Raw genomic sequence first — 25103 nt, 5'->3', positions numbered from 1 at the left:
CTCTTGAGGGAGTCAGGAGACAGCATGAACTAATGGAATGAATGTGGGTCTGGGGCCAGACACTCCTGAGTTCTGCTCCCTGCTCTGGGAAGTCCCTTACCTGGGGGAAAAAAAACAAAACAAAACAAAACAAAAAAACCCGCTCTGTGCCTCAGTTTCCCCATCGGTGAAATGGGGATGGCAATAACTGGCTGACATGTGAGGCTCACGTAATGCCTGCAAAATCTGAATGCTGTGGGTGAGCAGGGGAGGATCAGGAGAGGCGGCTGCTCTCACAGGCAGTTGCATCAGATGACAACATCCTGGGCAGGGGGATGCAGCAGGGGTCTGGAGGAGAATCCCCAATGGAAGACTGCTGCGTGCCAAGGCTGAAGCAGCGCGTCTCTCAAGCCTCTGTTTGCAGAGGGAAAGGGAGTTTGTGGCCCGGCACTTTGGAAACAGAGTAGGAATCCACTGGCGACGGATGGGCAGGCATCTTAACTGGGTCTAACTGAGCGGCCACGCAGTGTATGCACCAGGGGAGCCTGGTAGAGGGCAGGACTGGAGCTGCACCAAGCCTGTCCCACACAGGCTGCTGGGGACACAGAGCATGGGGTCGCGATACACCTGGGGACAGAGCCACACACCCAGAGCTAGCAAACGGAGAGAAAGTACCGCCCCCCAGGGAGAACAGCATGGTGGGAGAGAGAGGGACCGGGAGTGGAAGGGAGAGGAACATGGGGAAAGGGAGAAAGGCATAGTGATGGGAAAAGGAGCCAGACAGAAAGATACACAGTAGAGAGAGAGGGGGAGTGAAACAGAGAAGGAAGTGGAGAGCTACATGGCAGAGAGAAAAGGGGAGTGAAAGACACTTAGTGACGAGACAGCAATATAAGCAAAGGGAGGGAAGGACTGAGAACAAGAGAGGTAAAGAACAAGAGAAAAGGAAGGAAGAGAGAGAAAGAAAGAGCCATGTCACCACAGGGAGGTGAGGCCATGGACTGCCTTGTGGGGACGTCCAGCGTGGGGGTCAGTTATCCATTTTTCCCCACATTACACAAATCTCACCGTTGGGAAGCGGACACCCAGTAATTTTACCCAACAGCCTGTGTACTGGACACACCGGCTCATGCGATCAGGAAAGTGTCATGTCGTCCAAGAATGCAACTAGCAGTGAGTGGGCTGAGAATCCAAATCTTGCACAATTGGCTGCTCCTCTCCCAGGCATCTTCCCAGCTTGGAGAGTTTATGGGAATCTCCTGAGATTCCCGGCAGCTGGTTTTAATCCTGCTTCTTCTGTTCAGCTCTCTGTCCTGTGCTCTGAATATGGAGGTCAGGGGCATTGCTGGCAGACCCCTCCCTAATGTGCTCTGCTGTCCCTGCTGGTTGTCTCAAAGGAAATGGCTGCAAATAAACAACAAGCTAAATAAACTGGTTAGTGAAACTCAGAGGAGAAAGAAACAAACACACACACCACATTTGATATTGCAATGAAGTGGCTAGGATGTGTGTTCACGCTGCCCTTTACTGGATGGAATCGTCGAAGACCATAACAGCTAGTGGAAATTCTCCTTTAGCTCAAGTGGCCAGAGCCTGGGATTTTGGAGCAGGGTGTTGCCGTGATGTGTAGCGTAGTGACAACTGTGAAGTGAGTGGCACCAGCTAGATGGCCACAGATTTGCCACAGTGTGGGTGGACAGATGCCTCTCTGCCTCCAGACAGCTCCCATATAATACGTAGGACCACTGTCACCTGCTGCTAGCTGCGCTCATGACTTCACAGCTATCCCTCAGCCTCACTGGTAAGCTATTGGCTAATTAGTGACCCCAGCAGGGGGGTAATGGGGCCTAATTAGAAAGACTGACCCTAGCTGTGGTGGTGAAGCAGGGAGAGCTGGGAAGGGAACACAGTGAAGGAAGGAAGACCCTGGGGAGAGGAACAAGGGCCGTTTCCTTCTGGGAAGAGCCTGAGGAAGTCAAGCTGAGGCACCCACAGGGATCAGGATAGGATTCTGTCAGGGATGGGGGAAGCCCTGAACAAAGGCCTGGAAACACCCACAGGTGCCTGTGGGGGGGCCCTGAACTATGGCCTACAAAAAGCAGGGAGATCCTCAGAGGTGAACTGCTGGAGTGCCTGGCCACAGGAAGCAGGGAAGGAATCCTGCTGGGGAAGAAGTGGTTCAAGAGAATCCGTGCAGGGGCCGGGAAGCAGAGGGATTCAGCTGAGCCTGAGAGTGACCGAACTCTAAGTTTAGACATTGTGCACTTTAAGTTGGACCTTCAGTTAGGCCGGGACATTGTGGGGCAAGGGCCCACTGGTACAGCCATGTTTACACACATCATCATGGTCTACAGTGGATGATGGAGCATAATAACAACTGATCGCACATCCAAAGCACAGCCTTAGAAATCCTAGCTTCGTGTTGTCCTTAGGAAACATAAAGCAATCAGATATCCTGTGTGTTCACTTGGGGATCCTTGATGGAGCAGCATGAGGCAGGGAGCCCCGCTCTGAACAGACATGGAGGCCGTCTTTGTGTATATTATGGCTGGGTGAGTCCGGCGAGATCTGAGCCAACTGTGTGGAACTGCAGCGTGTGAATGTTTGTGCAGTCAGATGTGTGCGCCTCATGTGCATGCTGGAGTTCGTTCCGTGTCTGATATGTGGTGCATGTGACCATGTGCTTGTGTTTGTGCGTGATTGACTTCCTGGAGGAGAGGGTGGTAATCAGACAAAGAGATCCAGGTGTTTTGGTGGCTTGCACCCTGGGGAGTCTCTCTTAAACATGCGTGCATTGGCATGTGTGTGTTAGCCTGATCTGAACCCCAGAGCCCTTTGAAGTTAGTATGAGCAATGAGAAGGCAGTGAGCAGTGGCGTCATTGAGAGAGAGGGATACTTATTTGAGTTTCCAGCATTTCCCATCCTATTTTATGTTTCTTGACTGATACAGAGCTGAAAGGCAATCAGTGGAGCTAACAGCTCTGCATTGTTCATCTCCCTCTCTGATTTACTCCCTTTCATCTTCTCTGGGTTTCAGCTCCTCCCGAGTTCACGCAGCCCTCAGCATTCGGGTCAGTTTCTCTTCACTGAGCCCTGGGCTGAAACCTCCAGCGAGGGAGCCAGGGTCAGGCAGGAGCTCATTAGAGGCCAACAGACCCAAGCAGGTAAAGAGAACGAAGCAGGTTAGGAATGGAGGTTATCCAGGGAAATCCATACTGATCACCTCCAAATGCTTTGGGCATCTAAAGTGACTCTGTGTCCCAGTCCCAAGGACGTTGCTGAGAAGCTGAATGATTCCTCGTTTCTGTCTTCACAGTTGAGAATATTGGGGAGATTTCTACCACAGATCTGTTTTGGCCTGGTAACAAAGATGAGGAACTTTCAGATATGAAGGTGTCAGGAGAAGATGCGCTGAAACAAACGGATCATTTAAAATCCAGTAAGTCACCAGGCCCAGATGGTACATCCAAGAGTTCAGAAGGAGCTTAGTACGAAGTTGCTGAGCTGCTAACAAAACCATGCAATCTCATTAATAACAGCCACGGTAGTAGAGGATTGGAGGGTAGAGCAAATGTTGTACCTATATTTAAAGAAGGCTTTAGTGGTGATCCAGGGAATTATAGACCAGTGAGTTTTACAGCTGTACCTGGCAAATTGGTTGAAACAACAAAAACAAATGCTGACGGGGCGTGAGCAGAAATGTAAGTTTGACCCTTGTTGCGGGGGGGTGTACGTTCTGTTTCCCCTCCCCCGGCCTAGGAGCAGCTAACTTTTCTCTTCCCCCCACCCTCCCGCCCCGGCAGGAGATCACTTTTTCCTCCTTCCATCCCGACAGGATCTTGCTTCCTGTCCCCAGGGCTGGAGGAGTTCTGTACCCCGATGATTATTGAGGGGGGTCTGTGCCTCTACTTGCCCCCCCTTGTGCATGCCTCTGTGTGTTGATGATCATATCTGGAAGATGATGATCTGATGGGGTCTAACCAGAATAGTTCCTGCAAAGCAAAGTTGAGTCTCCCTAATCTCTTAGAATTCTTTAAATGTGTCAATAGAGCAGTGGATAAAGGAGAACAGGTCGACAATTTATTTAGACTTTCAAAAGGCCTTTGACACATGAGATTATTGAAGAAGCATGGGGTGAGGGGCTAAAAAACCTAGCTGGCTTCAAAACTGAGCTTGATAAATTTATGGAGGGGATGATATGATGGGACAGCCTAGTTTGGCAATTGCCTGATCTTTGACTACTGGTGGTAGATATGCCAATGGCCTGCGAAGGGATGTTAGATGGGGTGCGTTCTGAGTTATTACAGAGAATTCTTTCTTGGGTGTCTGGCTGGTGAATCTTGCCCACATGCTCAGGGTTTAACTGATCACCATATTTGGCGTTGGGAAGAAATTTTCCCCCAGGGCAGATAGGCAAAGGCTCTGGGTTTTTTTTTTTAACTTCCTCTGTGGCATGGGGCACGGCTCACTTGCTGGTGGATTCTCTGTACCTTAAAGTCTTGAGGGCTTCAGTAACTCACTCATAGGTTAGAGGTTTATTACAGGAGTGGGTGGGTGAAGTTCTGTGGCCTGCATTATGCAGGAGGTCAGACTAGATGATCATATTGGTCCCTTCTGACCGTAGAATCTATGAGTCTATGAACTGGCTGAGAGGCTAAATGAAGGAGTAGGATTAAATGATCAGTTTTCATCATGGCAGAAGATTAAGAGTGGGGAACCTCAAGGTTCCATACTATGTCCTACATTGTTTAATGTGTTAATGAACTGGAAAGAGGTAGTGAGGTAGCAACCTTTGCAGGTAGCACCAAGTTATATCAGTTAGTCTGGACCAGAGAGGGCTGTGAGGAACTTCCAGGAAACCTAACCAAGCTGGCTGAATGGGCAACACAATGGCAAATGAAATTCAATGTTAATAAATGCAAATCAATGCATCTGGAGCAGAAGACCTAAACTACTTGGGCACCTTGTAAAGTTCCAAATTAACAGTATCAGCCCACAAAAGGGACCTTGGCTTCATTGTAGACAAAAACTTCTGCTCAATATGCGATGCGTTCAAAAAATCAAAGAGGATGTTAGGATGCATAAGGAATAGGATAGAGAATAATACAGAAACCATTATGCTTTACATAAATCAATGGTGCAGCCTCCTCTGGAATATGCTGTGCAGTGCCGGTCACCCCATCTCACAAAGAACAGTGCAGAATTCGAGGAGATTCAGATCCCAGAAGCACTTTCATAGGAGGAGAGACGGAGATTGTTCACCTTTTAAAAGGGAGATTAATCAAGTGGGATATGGTTAAACTCTATAAAACAGCGACTGGTCTAGAGATGGTAGATTGGGAGTTTCTGTTCTTCCTGTTCCACCCCACAAGAACGAGGGGCCATGCAGTGAAACTGAAGGGGGCAAATTCAAAACCGATAAAGGAAATACTTTTTCACACAGTGCATCATTAGACTCTCGAGGCTTGTTGGGGCACCTAAGGCTCAGGGCCACCTTGTTGCCAGCAGTCTGCAGCGTGAGAATGTCTTGCTTGTGCCAACTGGTGTTAGCTCCCTAACACAACCAGCCTGCCAGCCACTCAGGTGCTCTTCTCTGGGCCGTACTAGCCCTGCCTTTGCCCTGCAGGTTGACTATAGATGCACCCCAGCTTCTGAATCCCTTCAAAGTGTCCCCCTGTGGTGTCCAGCCCCTTTTCACTGGACACTCAGAGAAATCCCAGGACCTCTGTTCCCAAGGGGAGAGTGTGCCCCAGTTTAGCAGTTTGTCCTTAGTCCACTGCTCCTATATCACACACAGCACTTGCGTTCAATAATTATAGATAAACGAGGAAATTTATGTAAGAACAAATAGAGATTCAAATAGAGAGAAGCAACCAAATGGCTACGTACACAACAAAATCATAAAATGCAAACTAGGGCCGACACTTACTCATAGTTACCTTTCCCATCTAGTTAAGTAAATTCTCATCCCCAAACTTCAGTCTTTTGCAGCGTTTGCTAGCCACAAGGAGCTAGGACCCAATCTTCAATGAAGCACCCCTAGTCATCAAGGTACCTCCTCAGTGAGTGGGCACCGAGTGTTTATCTCCACCCTGTGATATCCTGAATCAGTCTTTTGTCTTAATTCACAGACGAGTCAATCCCCTCGCTGTCCTGTCATCCTTTTTGCTGCCAAGTGGTGTCAGTGTTCATAGTTTGCTGTTTTTCCACTGACTTTTCTGAGTTGGTGCAAATTGCGTGGACAATTGAGCAATATGTGACTTACTTAGCTAGCCAAGGAGGAGTGACAATTCTCCCCTGCTTGAATGGGCCATCATCAAGACACATTATTTCCTGGTGACTCACTTTCACTCCAAGACCATAAAGGCGTAATTTTCAATATAGTTAGATTATTCCTTAAACATTACCTGTATATGCATCTCACAGTATTGGTAAGTTACAACCTTTCAGTAGCAACCGCACATGCTACCCTTTCTGGATAAATACCATGAAAAGGATGCATTGGGTGTAGTGAGCTTGTCAAGCCTGAGACAGGAGTTGTTTGAAAAAAACCCAGTAAATTCTTTCCCATTTGGCACCAATGTGTCACAGGAACCCAAGGCCACAGGAAGCTTTTAAGACCAAGAATTTAGCATGATTCAAAAAAGGGAGTGGGCTTTTATACGGATACGAAGAATATCCAGTGTTATCCTAGTTAATGCTAACAAAAGCTTTAAGAGACCTGAAACCTCATGCTTCAAGTTTGAAACCCATCTAATTGTGAGTGATCAGGATGAGATCCAAAGTGAGGGGACAGATTATGCCACAGGTGCAGGTTTCTTGCACCTTCTTCTCATGCATCTGGTGCTGGTCACCAGAATACTGGAAATCTATTCTTAGGTCTGATCCAGTCGTCCCAGTGTTCCCCACTTTTCCATAATAATGGCTATTGGGTTTATTACCAGGACACAGTTGTTCAACCTCTGGCTTTGTCTCACTGCTGCCTGGTCAGGTATAAAAGTCACAGGTGTTCAGGGCAGTGTGGCACAAACCACAAGAAGTTTGGGACAGGCTCCTCTGCTGGCATAAATTGGCCTGACTCCATTGAAATGAATGCTGCTAGTTTGATTTATGCCAGCTGGGGATCTGGGCCTGGGAGTGAGAGTTCTGTTCAAATGATTGTTCAAAAAATTGGATTTTTAATGGAATTCTCCATGCTGCTTGAGACTGCAAGCCTGGGATGGAAATCTCATAGACAGAGACTTCCTAGGAGACTTCCAGGGCCTTCACTTCCTGTCCTGGCCAGAAATGCTGGGAGAACAGCTCATCTAATGGTATCACAGCATTACTGCTTCTCAAGCCCAGATGGATCCCAGAAGCGAAAAACAGGACTCTAGAGAGGTCGGTTTTGTTCTGAGGATGATTGATGGGTCACTGCGTTTCCCGTCTTAGTTTAGGAAGCCGGCACACCCCCACCTCACCCTCTCTCTGTCCACGAGATGTTCATTGTCCCAGGACTAGAGTGTTTTCATTAAGACCCGATTAAGGGTGCCGAGGCTGCTAACAGGGACAAAGGTAATTTGCTAAGCAAAGGGGTCAAAGTGCTCACTCTGATTCTGGTCTCTGTCTGTCTTTTTCTAACACACACTTATATCTTAGGATCCTTAGACTACTCACAGCCCCTTGTCGTTCCCACTCCACCGAGGGCACAGGGTGTTGGGACCCCTTGTGCTCAGAGCTCTCTAACCAAAGGGAAACAGGCACCTGGGGATCTTCTTGTACCCCTCTTTCTTTACCCCTGGTTTGGATCCCATGCACTAAACTACCTTGCTCTGTAGGAGCTCCCTGATTCTTTGATGAGTCACTCAGTTACCTCCACTGGAAATGAAGAGGGATCAGGTCATGATGCCAAGACCTAAGCGTCAATATCTCACCTTTTCAAGAGGTTAAAGGCGCCGATATCTTTGGAGGTAACTTTGGAATGCTTAGAAAGCTACATCACAGGATTCTGAATCTCAGTGGCTGAGGCACAACCGCATCACCTCTGTATTACAGCACCCAGGAACCTCTGAGATTCAGACATGGCAACTTCACCTCGGCTATATTACAGCATCTAAGAACTTCAGGGTCCGAGAGACAACTATACCTCTGCTATCCTATAGTGCCCAGCAGCTCAGGGGCTGAGGGAGAAGTATGCCACCTTAGCTATGTTACAGCACCTAGGAACCTCCATGAGCAACTCACAGCTCCTGCTTCCCTCTTTATCACAGTATCCAGGAACCTCCTGCCCGGAGACATCACTGAGGCATATTATTTTACAGTACCTGGGAATCTGCGGCATTGTGACAAGACTGCATCACCTTTGCCTTGTTACAGCAGTTTGGAACCTCAAGCACTCTGATGGAGTTGCATCCCTTCTGCTATATAAAACAGCAAGGAACCCTTGGCAGAGAGATCAGCATCACTTCCCCTATTTCACAGCATCTGGGAACCTCCAACACCAAGCTACTGTGGCAGCATGTCTGCTCTTGTATATTAGGGCATGTGGGAGCCTCTAGCACTGAGACACGGCTGCTGTAATTCAGCACAGCACCTGGGAACGGCTTCTGCCTGGACACCTAGTATAACAGTGTCTGGAGCTTACAGTCAGAAGTGGGTATCTAGATCGTCCCATTGTGATCCTGGCATTCAGAATGTACAAATTAATTTCTAAAACGCCCCAGAGAAGAGGAGTTTGTCGTGTTACAAACCCGACTTGTAGATTCTGGGGAAAATCCTGAAAGCTTTTGGTAATAGAGGTTTTAGTGAGTTTAATGCCGATGGAATTAAAAGTCCCTAGGCACTTGCTGCGAATGGATTTACATCTGGGAGATTAGGAAAGGGAAAATGTTATTGGTGTCCAGGAAACTCAGGGGAGCAGCTGTCAGCTGATTTCGATGGAAAGTTCCCCAGCGGCCTGGCGTGCTGTCATTCACAGCATTTGCACTCAGTTTCACACACACACATGTATGTGCACACACACGTGCACACTCTGGCACATGTGTGCCAGACCCTCAGCTGGGCATGGATTCACACTGATCTACACATACATACACAGGTATGTTCATATCCACACACGCTTATGTACACTCGCACGATAATGCACTTTCTCCCGTGTGTGTGCACACATGCTCACAGGTGATGCTTGTCATGCAGACAAACTCTGATGGATCTGAACTGACACTCACAGACACAGCTCTGCATGTGTACTCACGTTCTAAAGTGTCTTTGCTTAACATGCTTATACGAACATGGGCTCACTCGAGCACACACAGGCGCACACCGGAATCAGCAATCACACTCATGTGCACATGTGCCCACAAGTGCTTCCACACTCTTCACGTTAGCTTGCACCATCTGGGGCAGACACATGCTCACACATAGGCTAATACGCTCTCCTACACCCATACATGAATATTCACTCATGTGCACCAACTCTGAGAACAAGATTGCAGGTAAGTGCCCCTGCAATCTCTGATGCACGTGAAGGCACTCATGGGGGCCCACGCAGAGGCCACCCACGTACATGCTGTACAGATATATGCGCTACCCAAGTATACACAGAGCAATCTCCTTCCACAGGAACCTGCATTCTCACCTTGCCCTGGAAAATGCACTTGCCAAATGGTCAGGCAGATGTAAAACGGTAGCCGCTGCCCCTTTCCCAGCTGCATTTGTGGGGGTACCTTGGAGATTTGGGCCCAAGGAGGATGACTTGCATTCTTTGCCAGAGCTGGCAGGTGGGAGAGCCACGGCAACATTGCCGGAGTCAGGAGAGCAAGGGTTTCAATAGCTTACAGAAGGAGGCAGGGAAGGGGGGTGACAAAGAGGCACAAGGTTCCATTGAAAGATTTTCAGCAGCTGGGGCCATTCCCTGCAGGGAGAAGGTGGGAATGGTTTCCGTCCCTTCCCTTCCATTGTCATTTCTGTCCTAACTCCTCACTGGCTATTGACGTGCTGTGCTGTGTGCAGAGATGCAGGTTAAGGCACCTAGGCTTTTCCTTAAGTGGGGTGTTCTCAAGTGGAGGAGTAGCTTCAATCCCACTTCAAAGATCTTTATCTCCTCTCCAGGCTGGGAGAGCTGGCTGGGAGATCAGGGAGGATTTGTTGATGCAGAGAGCTCCCCTCACCAGGCAGAGGCAGGGAAAGAGAGATTTCTAACCAGGCAGAGTCCAGGGAGCAGAGAATTGGGTGCTGCCCACTGGGAGGTGGCAGGAGCTCTGTGCCACTGGTGCTATCCCCTGGGTCATGCGGAGTGTACTGCGAGGAATGGGTTAAGATGCTTTGCCCCCCTGCAGGGATGGGTGAAGGTGCCCTGTCCCCTGTATAGCTCAGCACAGTATTTCCTTTCAGAGCACCTGGGGGGTCCTATGAGTCACTCCTGGGCGAGCCCATCTCCTGTAGCAACAATACTCACCACATAGGTAGCGCTTTGCCTGTTGCAATGCACTGAACAGACACACGCTAGCCTTCGCAACACAACCCCTCAGTGGTGCCGGGGAGTGATACCCACCTTGAACAGGTAGCATAGGGAGGCGACGTGACTTGCCCAACTCACACAGTGAGATGGTGGCATCAATGGGAGTAGAACCCAGGCGTCCTGACTCCTAGACCAGCGGTTCTCAACCGGTGGTACGCGTACCACCGGTGGTACTTACTGGAGGGCTGGGTGGTACGCGCGGCGCTGAATCCGCCGCCGCCGGATGGGGCCTCCCACCCACCCTTGCGAAACTCTGCTGCCGAAAATGGGGAAACGGCGGAAGGGTTTCGGCGGCGGGTATTGTTTCCGCCATGAAACCCCGCCGCCCGTCTCTCCCCGCCGCCGCGAAACCCCGCTGGAAATCCCTCCCGCCGCCGCGAAACCCCGCCGCAAGTCCCCTCCCTTTTTTTTCCCGAGTGGTACTCGGGTCGGGTACAGTCACTTGACCCGACTGTACCTGGCCCGAGTGGTACTCAGGAAAAAAAGGTTGAGAACCGCTGTCCTAGACCATGCTCATTGCTCCAGAACACCCTGCCTCCTGGTGCCCCGGAGGGGTGTTGCTGCAGGGGTCTGGGGGATACCGTTTGCTGGGGCAGTAGGTAGTGCCCTATGAGGGAAGTGTTGGGGTGCCAAGTGTCTCTTGAGAGGCAGGGCTGTCCTGTCCCTGATACAGTCCTCCCCCATCAGTGGGTGGATGCGTTGGGGTGCTGTCTCTGGAAAGAGAGAGAGAAAGGGATGGGGGAGGGGAGGAGAGAAAGCAAGGGAGGGAGGGACAGGGAGAGACTGGCTAATCCTGGAGCCTCCCCAAAGGGAGGGCACTTGTTGTAGCAGCTGCTGGAGCCAGGGCAGGGATGAACCATTGTGCGTGAAGGAGAGAATTGGGCTGCTAATGGTGTGGTGCTGAGCAATGGGGAGCGAGGGGTGGCGGGGCAGGCCGCCGGGTTCCTAGCACACTGCGGCTTTGTCACCAGCTCAGACCCCTTAACTGGGAGATTTGGCTCTAAGGAAATATGAGGATTTTTTAATAAAGCCAGAGATTTGAATTCACAGAGGTTACAAGGGAAGTTAGGGCTGGCCGTGGCAGCAAGTGAGTGGCTACGCCTGGGAAGGGAGCAACTGATGCCCCAGGGCTACCAAGGTGGCATGGGCCAGATCCTCAGCAGGGGTAAATTACATTGGCTCCAATGCAGTGAGGCCCTCTGACACCCTGAGGGGATCCAACCCAGCCTCCCTAGAAGGTGGCGGCAGGATAGCACTGGGCTGGCGTGGCCACATTCGAGGTCCTGGGTGGCCCATCAGAATACAGTGTGCCTCCCCCACAAGTCAACAAGAGCTGCTCGTGAGCCGCCCTGGGCTAGTCTAGGCCAGTTGGTATTTCTGTCCCGTGAGTCACTGTGGGCTATTCGGTAACAGCATGTAGTCAGTCAGTCTCCGTCTCTGTGCTCGCTTCTCTTTCTGTCTGAGTCAGTTCTCATCTCTTTCTGTTTCTCCCTTGCTCACATCACCTCTTCTCCACCTCCTCCTTTTCTGTCTCTTGGTCTCTCTTTTTCTCTGGACCTGATCCAAAGCCCATTGAAGACAATGGGAAGTTGTGCTTTTTTCCTCTCATCTCTCCTACTCATTCTTTCTCCAGGAATGGCCTTCTGTCCCTAGTTCTCTGTTGATTCTTCTCCTTCTCTGTCTAACTCTGTGCCTGTTTAATAGTGCTTAGCCCTGTGATACTTACCACCAGAGCTGTTTCATGAAGCTTTCCTAGGTTAGGAAGGATGGTCTAGTCTAGTGGCGAGAGCCCTAGACTGGTGATCAGGTGAATTGGGTTCAGTTTTCAGTTCAACCACAAACTCCCTGTGTGGCCTTGGGCGAGTCACTTAATCCACCCCATCCCGTAGCTCCCTATCTGTAAAACTGGAATACTCATGCTTCTCCTCCTTCCAGGGATGTTGGGTAGTGCTTAGATGCTCTGGTGAGGGTCAGATGGGTGCCTAAATAGACAAGCTGATGTGCCCACCAGCTGTGCTTGCTCTGATTTGTAGAACTCATTAGTCATCAGTATTTGGATGAGCGCCAGGTGTCTGTGAAAATGCCGCGAGTCCCTGAAGTTGCACAAACGGTTGTGCAGAAAGCGCTGAATCCATTGCTTGCTATTGTTCTGTTGGAAACGTTTCAGTCATCCAGTCAGTGAGCAGAAACAACATTAGGTGATGTCGGCAACCAACCAGTCACACAGTCCTGCCAGGGAAGAGTCAGAGTGCACAGCTTGCGGATGACCCAGGGGCTAAGAGCACTTTGTCCGAACTCTGGTGAATAAGGAAAGCAGGGTCAGGCGGCTACTTGCTCCACAAAATACAGGAGCTGCCTGGGGAACCAAGGTTACTCATCACTCCGTGTGACCTGCTCCAGTTGGCATGAGCAGAACTGAGTCTCAGCCTCTTCTCTCTGCCTCTCTGAGTGTCTCCTCTTCTCGCTGTTTTCCTCTCTTTCCTGCACTTGTGGTCCATCTCATCTTCCATCTCTCTCCTCCTCTCTCTCACTCTGCCTGTCCTCACTCCTTACCGCTCTTTCTCCTCCTCCTCCTCTCTCTGTCCTCTCCAGTGTTTTCTGTCTCCTTCCCTCTTTCTCCTCTGCCTCCCCATCGCTCCAAGACGAGTAGGGAGCTATCTTCTGTAATTAATCCCCTGGCATCTCATGCCTGGTCCCAAACCCCGCCCGGCTGGCTGGGCTGGTGGGGGGCTGCACACACCAGGTGCCTGCCATTTGCTTGCTGCCATGTTAGAGTTGCCATGGGAGATGGGGAACAGGGATGGAGGAAAAGCCTTCTCCGCAGCTGCAGCGATAGCAGCCAAAACTCCTTCGATGAGCAGAGAACACCCCCTCTTGTCTCCTTCCCCATGACCCCCCCGTTAGAGAGCATGCCACAGACTGCTGCCTCTGAAGCACTCTCCCTATTTAGTGTTCTGAACGGAGCCCTTCGTTACCACTGGCGAGAATCTGGGAGGCACAAATTAGGATATGCTCAGGATGGGATCAATGCCCGAAATCCACTCCAATCCTCTCTTCTACTCCAAACCCATCCTGCCCGCATACCCCGGGGGATCCTCCCAAGGAGGGGCATCGCCCCAGAATCCCATTCTCTCTCTTAAAAAAAAAAAAAAGAGAGAGCCCATGAAAGTAAATTCAAAACAACAGTAAACAAGGCTACCCTGCTCCTTTGGCCTCTGCCGGATGGATGCTGTTTGGAAGAATTAGAGACCCCCTCCCTCCTCTCCCTACATATGTGAGTGCAGGTCGGGGGTCATTACTGGCCCCACAGTATCACAGGAAGCCTGTGCCTGAGCTCTGAGGGTGCTAATTAGCAAGAGGACTGATGAGATTAGAAATTAAGTGTTTGTTTTTCTCCTTTCCTGTGGGTTTTTTTTTTTAATTGAGCAGATGGAGAGTTGGAGTCACAGGATGTGAGGCAGCCAGGAGCCTAATTGGGAGTCTAAAGCCCCGTGGGTGCAAGGTGGACAGGAGGCAGCGCCCCCGACACACACACACACACACACAATGCTGTGCCAGCCACAACAAACCCTGGCTCTGCCTTGCAAAGGCCTCTTGCCCTCTGCCGGCTTGAGTGGGGCATCCTCTCTGTAGTTCCCTTCCCTCCATATGCAGTGCTCCCCCAAGGCCTGACCCCCCACCCCCAGGCCATTGCTCTGCTGGCCTGAAGGGAATTTGGTCTCCAGCTTTGCTCAGGCTGTGCCTCCTTCTCCACCACACACACTGCCCCATACGGGAACCCTGCCCCTGGCAGAGTCACCCTGAGCTGAGGGGTCTGAGTCTCAGTTACACAAAGGCTCCTTAATATCTGGCAGCATAAAGGGGGTCTGGAAGTGGTGGAACCAGTCTCCCCTCTGGCTGGAGCAGAGTTGGCATTCGGGCTCTGGGCTAGGGAGTGTAAGTGGGAGCAGCCCAAAGGCAGCATGGGAACGCAGGACAGGGGGATTCAATTGACGGCTCTGCTTGCTCTCCCAGGGCCGGCTGGGAAGGGCTGCAGACCAAGATGGGTGCTCTGAGTCTTACTGCTCTTGCCTATCATGAGGGAGACCAAGCTCTTTCACCCCCCAACATGGCCTAGGCTGGGAGAACTGTGGTGCCAGGGGGCCAGGAGACGAAGCAGCCTTTGACGTTGGTCTACAGCGCCCCCCTTTGGCGGTGTGCTGCTGGGCTCCAGAGGGTCGCCCGATCCTTTCCCCTGGGTCGGAAGGCTGTGTCTGTGATGTGCCCGCCTGGGAAGTGGGGGGAATTCTGGTCCTCGGTGTTCGAGCAATGCTGGGATGGAAGCAGGGGAAGCCACTGAGGGCTGTAATGTGGGAGGCAGCTCCTGGCTGGGACAGTTGGTTTTGACTCCCAGATGTGGAACATCTTAGGGGACAGGCTGCTGTTAGTTCAAGCCAGATCCCTGTTTTCAGGTGTTGAAAGGTGTAACTGGGAGCGCGGCAACACCAACTGCCTAGCAGAGGGGGAGGGGGCTGAGCAGGCACATATAGTGAGCTGCTTGGCATCTCCTGGGAGAGTGACTAGGCTGTGGTGAGCCACAGCTGCCTTTTGGCACAGGTTAAGGATGGGAAATCCCTCTGCTGGCTAAGCTAGCGGGGGTGGCCTTCTGGCACTGGTTGTGCTCCAGAGCCCTGAGTTTGAAGCCTGGGACACTCTGTGTCTAAGCGTGTGAAACGAGTCACAATCTAGAATGGCTGGGGGTGCAAGTTAAGGGCAAGAATAAAAAACCCCAGGGTGTGTCCATGTGCATCTGCAGGCAGGTGTATTGATTCCCGGGGCCTGTGAGTGTGCGTGTGTTGTGTGTGTTGGTGTGCAGGCCAGCTGGAGTGAGGTTTCATTTGTCTGCATGGAGGCCGTGTGTCTGTTTGCGTCAGAGTCTGTATTTGTGTTGTTGGTGTGTATTTGTGTGTGTGTGTGTGTGCGCGGGGGGAGGGGTGTCTGCATAGGGCACCATCCCCGCTACTTTTGTCCTCCCTGCTCTTCACCACTCTGCCCTACTCCCCTCCAAGCAAATAAGCAAGTGAGAACCCAACCCCCCCATTACCACCACATCGCAGATGGGTTCCTGGTGTGGACTCATTGTTCATGTTGCCACGGCAACAGAAAGCCAGGGAGTAAATGAAAGTATCCTCCCCAGTGCTTAACACCCCCATGCTGCAATGTAATAATATCAGTGCAGAAATCTGGTTCACATTCCTCCTCCCCCCCCCACTCCAATTCAGCAGAGACCCCCCTGGATACCAATAAAATGCCTGCCACAGCCTTGAGAGCAGAGAATTAGGTTGGAGACTGGAGGGGGCGGGGGGAGAGGAGCGTCTTTGCTGGTGAAATGATTAAAGGTGTCACCACTGTTCTCTGCCTTAGCCGCACAAGGAGGGGCTGTGGCTCTTGGGAGCGAGTCAGGCCCTGCCCACCAGGATGAGTGTTGAACATCAGTAGAATCATGATCCTAGCGAAAGTGGCTTCTAAGGAGGTTTGGCTGGGCAGCACCGCTGGGACCCAGCCTGGGTCATAACCAGGCTAAACACCTGTTTTCTTGCTTAATAAAAGTCTTCGTCGCACCGGGGCCTGAGAGACATGCAGGGAAAGTCAGGGCATAATTAGGCTGGGACTAAGACTTCCCTCCAGCTGAGCACAGAAAATCCCATGCTGTGGTACCTGCTGAGCTCAAAGAGGATGGGTCGGATACACTCTGTGCTGGAGTCAGGCAGCAAAGGGTCTCTCCAAGTCTGCTAGCTCTCTGGGAATAATGTGTGCCTGCCTGCAATGGGAATACTAGGACTCACCTAGGAGGGGAAGCACCTGAACTGGATGGCTGAGCTCCCTAAAATGGACTCTGGGGATAGGGCCTGGGAGGAGGGGAAGAAACTGGATTTATTGAATGCTTGCTCCAGATCTGGGGCTTTGCAGTGGTCCTTAACACCAAGGGGATGATCCTTCCTTTACCACCAGCATGAGAATATGCTGAAGTCCAAAGACTAGTGTCTTTTCCCAGCTGTGGTTGTCAGTAGTTTCATTAGGAGTCTCAATGAGTCTTTGCCTGGATTTCCCCTGGGAATCCAATTTTAAGGCTCCCCAGTGACTACTAATGTGTAAATACAGTGTGCCTCAGCATGGCAATGTGATAGCATGAGTGGTTTGGAGCTGTTAACTCTTCATCTGTCAGAGATCAACCCCAGTGAAAGCCCTTCCATCTCTGTGTGGCAATAGGAGCAAACTGGAAAGATGATGGCACGAGTCTCCTGCTTCTGGGCACATTTAGGTTACAATGCAGTTTGGAAGACCCTGGGTCACCTCACACCCAAGTGAATGGGGAGGCAGCAGGAGTGGCCTGTGGAAAAAGGCATAGGGATGATTTGACGATTAGTTCAGCAGTGGAGCAAAGCAGCTGTGCAAAAAAAAAAAATCTATTTCATAAGTGTTAATTAACACAAGCAAAGGGGGAAAACACACAACTTTTCAAAGGTTTCACAGAGACTATAAACTGGCAACAGGGGGGAGAAACATAATACATGCAAATTAATGGCATAAATTTAGGGTTACTTAACTTCACAAATGTTAACAAGCTCATAAAAAACGTTATTCTTTCCCCAGTTTCCTGTCACTGTTTATTTAATTCTTTCCCCTTTTTTTATCATTGAAAAGATTGTTTGCAGTATATCACTCCTAAATCAATTCAGACTATCTATCTATCTATCTATCTAACATGCTTATCATCATATTATCTAGGCATGGATGATATAATCTTTCTCGCTTTCTTTCTAGCAGTCAGTGGGCCTCCAGCTTGGTAACAGTATATACAACACTGCCAATTTCCAAGCATTTTTCCCTACTCCAGGTAGACTAGAGAGGCAAGGAGCAAATTAAGTGGTCACCAGCTGAACAGCTTGATTTGTTTACCAGCCACTCAAATTGCTGTTTGATGCAACAGGGCATAGAGATAGCTGGATTATCCCATGGATTCACTTCCAAACAGCTGTCTTCATCCCTCATGCTGTAACCCCTCTTTCCAATTCTCTGCCTCCATAGAACTGGAGATAATGAGGGGATTTTAGCTCCTTGCTGAGACCAAGATATCATGAGTACTTGCCCCATTTCTTAGGTGTCTCTGCCTCCTGAATGCATCCTGCTTTGCTCACACTTAAAATCAAGGTTTAGAAAGCACTTTAGTGAGCCTGCGGAGCCACTCTTGCTGTCCTGCCTCTAGCCAAGCCAGCAGGACCACCCCAGCCTGTATTCTCAATGTGAATGATAAATTTCAGATCTCAGGCTGTGCTGGCAGCTGGGTGGAGAGAAGTAGAATCTCATTTTGACCTGGAAAACTGAGCCAAGTTGATTGTGGAAATGGTGGGGAAAGAATATTGAGCAAGGAGGTGTATTTAATGGCAGTTCATAGTTTTGGCCACACTCCTGCTCTTTCAGACCCCTGGAGACCTTGGCAGTGGCCCTTGTCATCATTGCTCTGTTTCAGCACCATGGACAGCAGTGCCCTGACCTAACTTCCCTCTTTAAGGGAACATCCAGTATTTCTGACACGGAGGAGGGGAAGGGGGAAAAAGGGGGAAATGACAGGCTGGCGGGTTCAGTCAGCTGTAAAAGGGAGACTATATTTTTAGAAGCAAGGGGAAGAGGAGAGGAAAGAGAAAGAAGATGTTGGTGGGTAGATCACAGAAAGGCAAAAGAGAGCACCGAGGGAGGAAGCATCTGTTGTGTCTGGAAGATATGGGAAGAATCAACACAGATGCTTAAATAGAATAATTTGGGGCTAGAATGGGACTATGCACAGGCTTACAGTTGGGCACATGCTTGAGCGCTTTGCTGAATCAAGTATGAGGCGAGGTAGAGAATAACGAATACTCATCTCGAAGTGCTTCCTCAATGCCCGATTGACACCCCAGGCAGCCCCGCTAAATTAAATCACATAAAGAATAAAGACTTTAAGATGTGGCCGATGATGAATAAGGATGTCATAATGAATGAATAGGGAATAGTCCATACAATGGTGAATAGGGGCTGGATGATGAGCAACGGGCATAGTGAGGAATGGATGCAGGCCTTTTATGAGGGTTTTGTGGAGAGGGAAGATGGACCGTGACTGAAGGTATTTAGGTTAAATTCCCTGCTCCATTGCAGAATTCCTGTGTGGCTTTGAGTGAGTCACTTAATCTCTTTGTGTGTCAGCTTCCCATTTGTAACACGGGGACAGTGATCCTTTGTTTGTCTGTCTTATGTATTCAGACAGTAGGTTCTTTGGGGAAGAACTGCCTCTTAAAATATTTGTACAGCATCTAGCACAATGGGGCCCTGATCTCAGCTGGACATTATCATTACTGTTACTCCATTCGGTGAAGAATGGGAAAAGGTACAGAATAGAGAGTAAGGAGTTGAGAGAGGTCATAACAGTGGTATAAACTAAAACTAAGGAAGGTTTGAGTTTGGGAGCCCTTCTACCTGAGTCCCCCAAATTTTTGGTGATTTGCATGAATTGTTTTGGATTTGACCCCCGTACCTAAAAAGGGATGTAACATCATATACACCAATCTTATTATTTTATTTTGTTATTGATCCATTTTACACTGATCATCTGTTCCTCGAATGGCTTTTGAAGGGAGTGTAGTGTAAGGAGTAGACATACGTTATTGTAGGTAGGAAAATGAATATGCATGTGTTTCAAAGCATAAAGAGAACTCTAAATGCTAGTGTGCAGAAGGAGATGAATCACTGGTTAGGAAAACATTATTATTGGATAAGTAAACAGGACCGTATAGAGCAATGATACTCAGACCTCAGTGGGTCATGAGCCAATTAGCGATCAACATTACCCAAAAGAGTCACAATAGTGTGAATTCATTGCTTCATTTACTATATAAATTTTCACAGCAAAATGACTGACCAAGTATTGTACAATTGGTTAATAATGTAGTAAAAACACTCTGATTGGTTAATAACTAAGATGGGTTATTAATAATTAAATCATACAGTGTTTTAGTATCATGTGCTGCAAAGAACCACAGAAGATACATTAAAGAGCCACTTGCACCTTGTGAGCCTCAGTCTGAGCGTTCCTGGTCTATTGGGAGAACATGGGGAGAAAGATTAATAAATAAAGGGAGTTTTTGGATAAGTCACACTGAATAAATGAGGAAGCGTTCCGTAAATGGATGGAACATGCACGGGGCTGAAGAGAAAGAAAGAGGGAATGAAGGACAAGGATGACAATGATTCAAATGAGATGAAGAATCTAGAGTGAAGAGGAGGAGCATTATTGGAGAATTAGAAAGCATGAATGACTGATAGAATATTGAATTACTTGGATTTTCGTAGAGTAATGGTGCGAATGTGAGAGTTGCTATTCAATTGAGTATGGGTGGAGTGAATGAATGAATGAATTTCGGCTGTACTGATTAGGGGTGAGGAGAATGAATAACTTGGACTTTACTGAATGGGGTGGAGTGAATGAGTGAGTTGAGGGTGTATTGAGTAGGTGTAGAGAGTAAAGGGTGCGTGAGTTCGGTTGTAGGCATTGAGTAGGGGTAAGAAGGACTGGAAGAATGAGTTGGGGCTGTATTGAGTAGTGGTGGAGCAGAGTGAATGAGTGATCTGGGGCTGTATGGAATAGGCATAGGATGGAGTGGATGAGTAGGTTGTGGTGTATTGAGTTCAGGTGGAGTGGGTGAGTGAGTTTGGGCTGTATGGAGCAGGGGTTGTGTAAATGAGTATGCTGGGGCTGTGCTGTATTGAGCAAGGCAGGGAAGTATAACTCCGGGCAGTAGCTCATTTTTGAAGAGGAAAGATCCATCTTTCAGTTCACTTCAGTGATGTGTTGAGTCAGTCCTGCATGTGGTGTTAGTGAATGGTGTAACTGAGTGGAGGGTTGTGAATGGGTTCAAGGCAATTATAGAGTGAGTTGATGTAGTTCATAGAGAAACAGATGTAGGTGGATAATGATTGAAGAGGGTTTTAAGTGGGAAAACTACTCTCTTAGTGATAGGAGGGCCTAGGATTTGTTGGTGGAAATACACACTCAGAAAGGATAGGGTAATTCAGTGCAGCTGCTGATTCAGTGGGTGGGTGGCACAGTTGGGTTGGGGTAGATACAGACTGATCAGTGAAGCAGCATGATGTACCTAGAGGACAGTAGAATTGAGTTGCCCAAGCTACCTGTCCATATATATGGTGCAAATACAATTCCATTGGCTTCCTTTCCAGGGCTTTTGTAGGTGCCGATCACCCTAGTATCTGGGCACCACTTGTGCTTATGTTTCTACCATGTTTACATTCTTATTTGCAACCCCAGTCTCTGGAAGGAAGATAGTAAAAGAAAAAAGGAGATTGAAAGAAGCTGACAGAGGGAGAGAGTGCCCATCAAGCCCACCTAGCCCCAAAGAAATAACTCAGATGAGCAGGGAGAGCGAGAGAGGGAAGGAAAAAATGACGAGAGAGGACAAGAGAGAAATATTCTAGAGACGAAAAGAAATTACCATACACCAGGATCCTGTTATTCAACCTAATTTTCAAAGGACTGCAGCTGTCGCGCTGAGATAATCTGTTAATTATAACAGTCATTGTGTTTTGGCAATGGAAGAAAAATCCCAGGCTCTAAAGCAAGTGGAGGTGGGGAGAGAGAGAGGCAGGGCTGTGTCAAAATGCATGTCAGGTGTTAGCTCTCTTGTGGGTGGGGGAGAGTCCTCCCAAGCAGTGCTTAGCTGCTGCTGCTACCAAGGTGTTGAGGACGCAAAGAGGAGGGCAAGTTCAAAGGAAAGGTGCAGCCATGAGTAAGTGTAACCCACTGGCCAAATGAGCATGTGATCGCTTCTGTGGCAGAGCCACAGAGCATAGGTGCTCCCGGGTGATCAGCTCTTAGCTCCAGATGTCTGTGCTTTGGAGCCAGAGATCGTAAATTCACTCTGATTTTGGGGGCAGAGCAAAATTCATGCATTTAGCAGCCATGATGAGCAAGGCATGTGCAGAGCTCTACCAAATTTGGGAGCAACGCTTTTCCCCCCGGGGGCTGTGCCTGAGTTCAAGATGGGTGGGCTCTGCAGTCTGCACGCTGCCCTGGAAGGAATTGCAATGGGAATAGGTCTACTGGCCAGATGTTGGCTTGTCACAGGGGACAACAAAGAAGGAACATGAGAGAGGAGTAGGAATGTCCAGTGCAGGGATTTGCTGGGCCTGAGAGCATGGCGTAAGATACTGAGGGGCAAACAGCTAGGAACCTGGGCAAGCTTCATATATTTGTATCCCAAATAGACAGCTGTGCTGTCTGTGGGAGGAACAGTTTTCAGGTGATGCCAGATTGCAGGTGGGGCTTTCTTCAACATGGCACCTCCCCACCACAGCCAGGTGTTGCCTGATTTCTGGCTGTTTAGTAATTTGAAAGGGGTTATAGGCTCGCCAGTTGATCTGATCAGAAAATAATGAGGTTCCTATCCCGGAATCAGGCTCCAGAAGAGTTTTACATGCACCCTGCCCAGTGTGCACGACAGGAATGCTCACACTGATAGCAGAATCTATATAATTTTATAAGCTTTTATTAAGAAAACATAAACTGATAGACGAATGACTGATTAAAAGAAAATGAATGATCAGATGGATAATGGATAGGATTACAGTCTTATTCTAAAGACATGTGATATATATATTTATACAGTATGCTTTGGATTAATATACTCACACCCTTCCCTGATGACCTGGTTGAGAGAGATGTCCAGTTCCTCAACTCTTGAGTAGAGGGGTGGAGAGCTAGGCAGTGCTTGAGAGCTAAGAGGCTCTATAAGGCTAAGACTAACACTACAAATAATACAAAGTATAAATGAAGAACAAAAGATCTTGACACACTAACTAAAAGAAGTTTCGAGAAGGAGTAGCTGATGGTTGCCCCAAGTAACATGGTTTGCCTCTTCTTATACCCTGAACAATATGGGTCCTCCTTTGAAATCCAAACTTGGCTTCTTCACCCCCAAATTATTAGGGTACACTTGTTCTAAAGGCTGGCAGATTCGTGCATATTAATTACATATCCATATCCTTTCCAGATGGTTCCAGACAGTTTGCTTATCTCACCTTTGTTATTTCTGGCCCTTTTATGGGTTTTGTGGTGTATCTGTAAAGTTTACTCGGAACATAAACTGAGACAGTCCCCCCCTCCCATCTTGATGCCTCCTGACTTATCTAGGGTAAAGGTTATAACCATATATGTCTTATCCTTTAATTCATCATTACTTATCTGGGCCAAAGGTCCTGATCATATGTAAGTTAACTGCCTTAGCTTTCATAGAGGATGTGACCTGTAAGGTACCTTGCATTACAGCTATAATACTTTAATATGAATCTATGACTCTATTATATAAAACAACAATACTTAAATCTATAAGGAAAGTATATATATGCAAGCAAGCAGGCTAGTCCTATAGGCTACAAATCCCCCCTTCGACGGGATGATTGCAAAAATGAATCCCGTCACACAAGTCTGGATATGGATGGTTAATCACTTGAGGGGATAGTTTCACCACCTTCTTCTACAGCTCATGGTGGAGTAAGAGTATCATAATGATGGTCTTTCATGTCTTGGGGCCTTACAATCAGGGGTACCATGGATACATATTCTCCAACATTATTATCTGGTACCTGGTTGGGTCTAGGTTTCAGCTTATACTTGTTAATTTTACACTGCATGCATTCTAATAGTATGAAGAAAGTTCCTTTTGCAACTACCTATACAACAATCCATTCCTGTTATCTGACTTTTACCCAGGGGCTTGCTGAAGGTTCCTTGGTTTCATCCATTAATTGGGTAATAGCCTGTTTGGCCTTGTCCATATCATTGGTAATTTGTATGAGGTGGGTCTCTTTATGAGACAATAATGATTTCAATGATAACCCTAGTGGGGAATATAGACAAGGAAGGTTGGTGTACTTTGAATAGTTATATCTTGATAAGCTGGGTCAGACAGAATGGTAGTAACATTCTCAAAGGTGGGAATAGGAGAAATTGCTTGATTTCCAATTAACGTAGGTTGCTTTGGAATAAAACAAAAATTTGGGTCTGTAACCTCACACTCCAATGGACCATAGTGGTACCTTCTTTGATTGGTTACCATGCAAAATTGGCCGTTTCCAGCATAGGACACCCTCTCCATTGAAGTTCTCCACTTTGTCAGGCTCACTAGACATAATAAGGACAATTCATTTTGTAATTCTCCCTGTAATCCACACGACAGTATCTGTCTCGAACACATCACACCTACAGATATACTGAGGCCCTTTTTCAGAGCAACAGGCCATCTGTGGGACTTTCCAAGTCTGAGTTGGAGTATGATAGACCACCAAGGGAGGCACATTGACATGTTCTCTGTAGATGTCATCTTCCAGGTAACCTATGGACTGGACAGCTGCCAATTGCTTGTACACATCCTTGTCTGGGTCAAACACTGCCAAAGAAATAGTGAATGAGATATACAAAAACCATGCTATTGTACAATTTTTGGAAAAAGAACAACTGTCTCGGTTGGGGTGAGGTGTCACAGGTCCCATATGTCTTATTGTTCTCAATGACAAACACATAGATTGCTCCCTTTCCAGCCATTGAAAACACCTAGGGCAATACCAACTTAATAATTGTTCATCTTTGATTAGGTCCGGAACCTTCCCCAGTTTTAGAGCTTCCAATGTATCTGTGATAGTATTTATAACGTATTCTCCATAGGCGGAGCAGATGATTTCCTTTCCTAGATCTTGGTCCTTTTGCTGATCATTGTTCATAGTGACCAGTTGGTTAATTTTAAGTTGGTTTTCATTAAACAGTTGGGCTATGTCATGCATGTTATAAATAGTAAATCGCTCCTCCTAAGCTAGTCCCTTTACTCCCTGTAGCATTGGGTTGATTACCTGGTTAACTTCCTCCTGTAATACATAATTTATGTGTTTGCGAATTTTCCAAACATCTATTCGATTCCAGATTGACATTCTTGAACTGAATAGTCCTGTTAAAGACCCCAACATTCCAAGAGGATTTAAACTGCGTTTCCTTCTAAGGGTATGGAATTTGTTGCCCATTCCTAACAGAGTAATGTCTTGCATTTGCTGTTGGTAAATTGCAAATTTATCTACAAGGAGCACTGAGAAAAAAGAAGCCACTTTGGTATGCTTGCAATAACTAAATTCACCTAGTGACCAACTAGATAGATTCAATACCATGGGTATATGCATGAACCAAACTTGATTAACCAATACCATTGATATGGGCATTATGGTAAAACCACTAGCGGGTCCTGGGTCTACCACTGGACAAGTGACATCATCCTGTATTGGATCATCATAATCATAGTCGATAATTGGATCCCAAACTTTTAACTCAAAAGTTACATTCAGTATGTATTTCTTGTTCCCTGATTTAGTTTGGAAGGTTACTATGATACATACTTCATACTGTCCTTCATCCTCATATTCAATTTTTATAAGGTTAAACAACCTTACCACATTTGGCTCTGTTCTTCCAGGTTCCTTAAGGTACTCCATGTTTGAGGGAAGTTCAATTTGTTGGTGAAGAGGTATAAGTTTTACATCCTCCCACCTTTGAGTCAC

At 48.0% G+C, this 25103-nt stretch overlaps 1 long non-coding RNA gene across 1 annotated transcript; it reads left to right on the top strand.

Moving 5' to 3' along the window:
• Positions 1-3309: 3309 nt before the first annotated feature.
• LOC137160454 (uncharacterized) lies at positions 3310-8618 on the top strand. Its single transcript, XR_010921885.1, has 2 exons — positions 3310-3419; positions 8230-8618. It is a non-coding gene; the product is annotated as an uncharacterized lncRNA (long non-coding RNA).
• Positions 8619-25103: the final 16485 nt, after the last annotated feature.

Source organism: Emydura macquarii, unplaced genomic scaffold, assembly GCF_026122565.2.
Source record: "Emydura macquarii macquarii isolate MOO-44397 ecotype Brisbane River unplaced genomic scaffold, CSIRO-AGI_Emac_v2 contig_2205, whole genome shotgun sequence".
Taxonomy (NCBI): Eukaryota; Metazoa; Chordata; order Testudines; family Chelidae; genus Emydura; species Emydura macquarii.
This window is presented reverse-complemented; position numbering and strand designations above follow the sequence as displayed.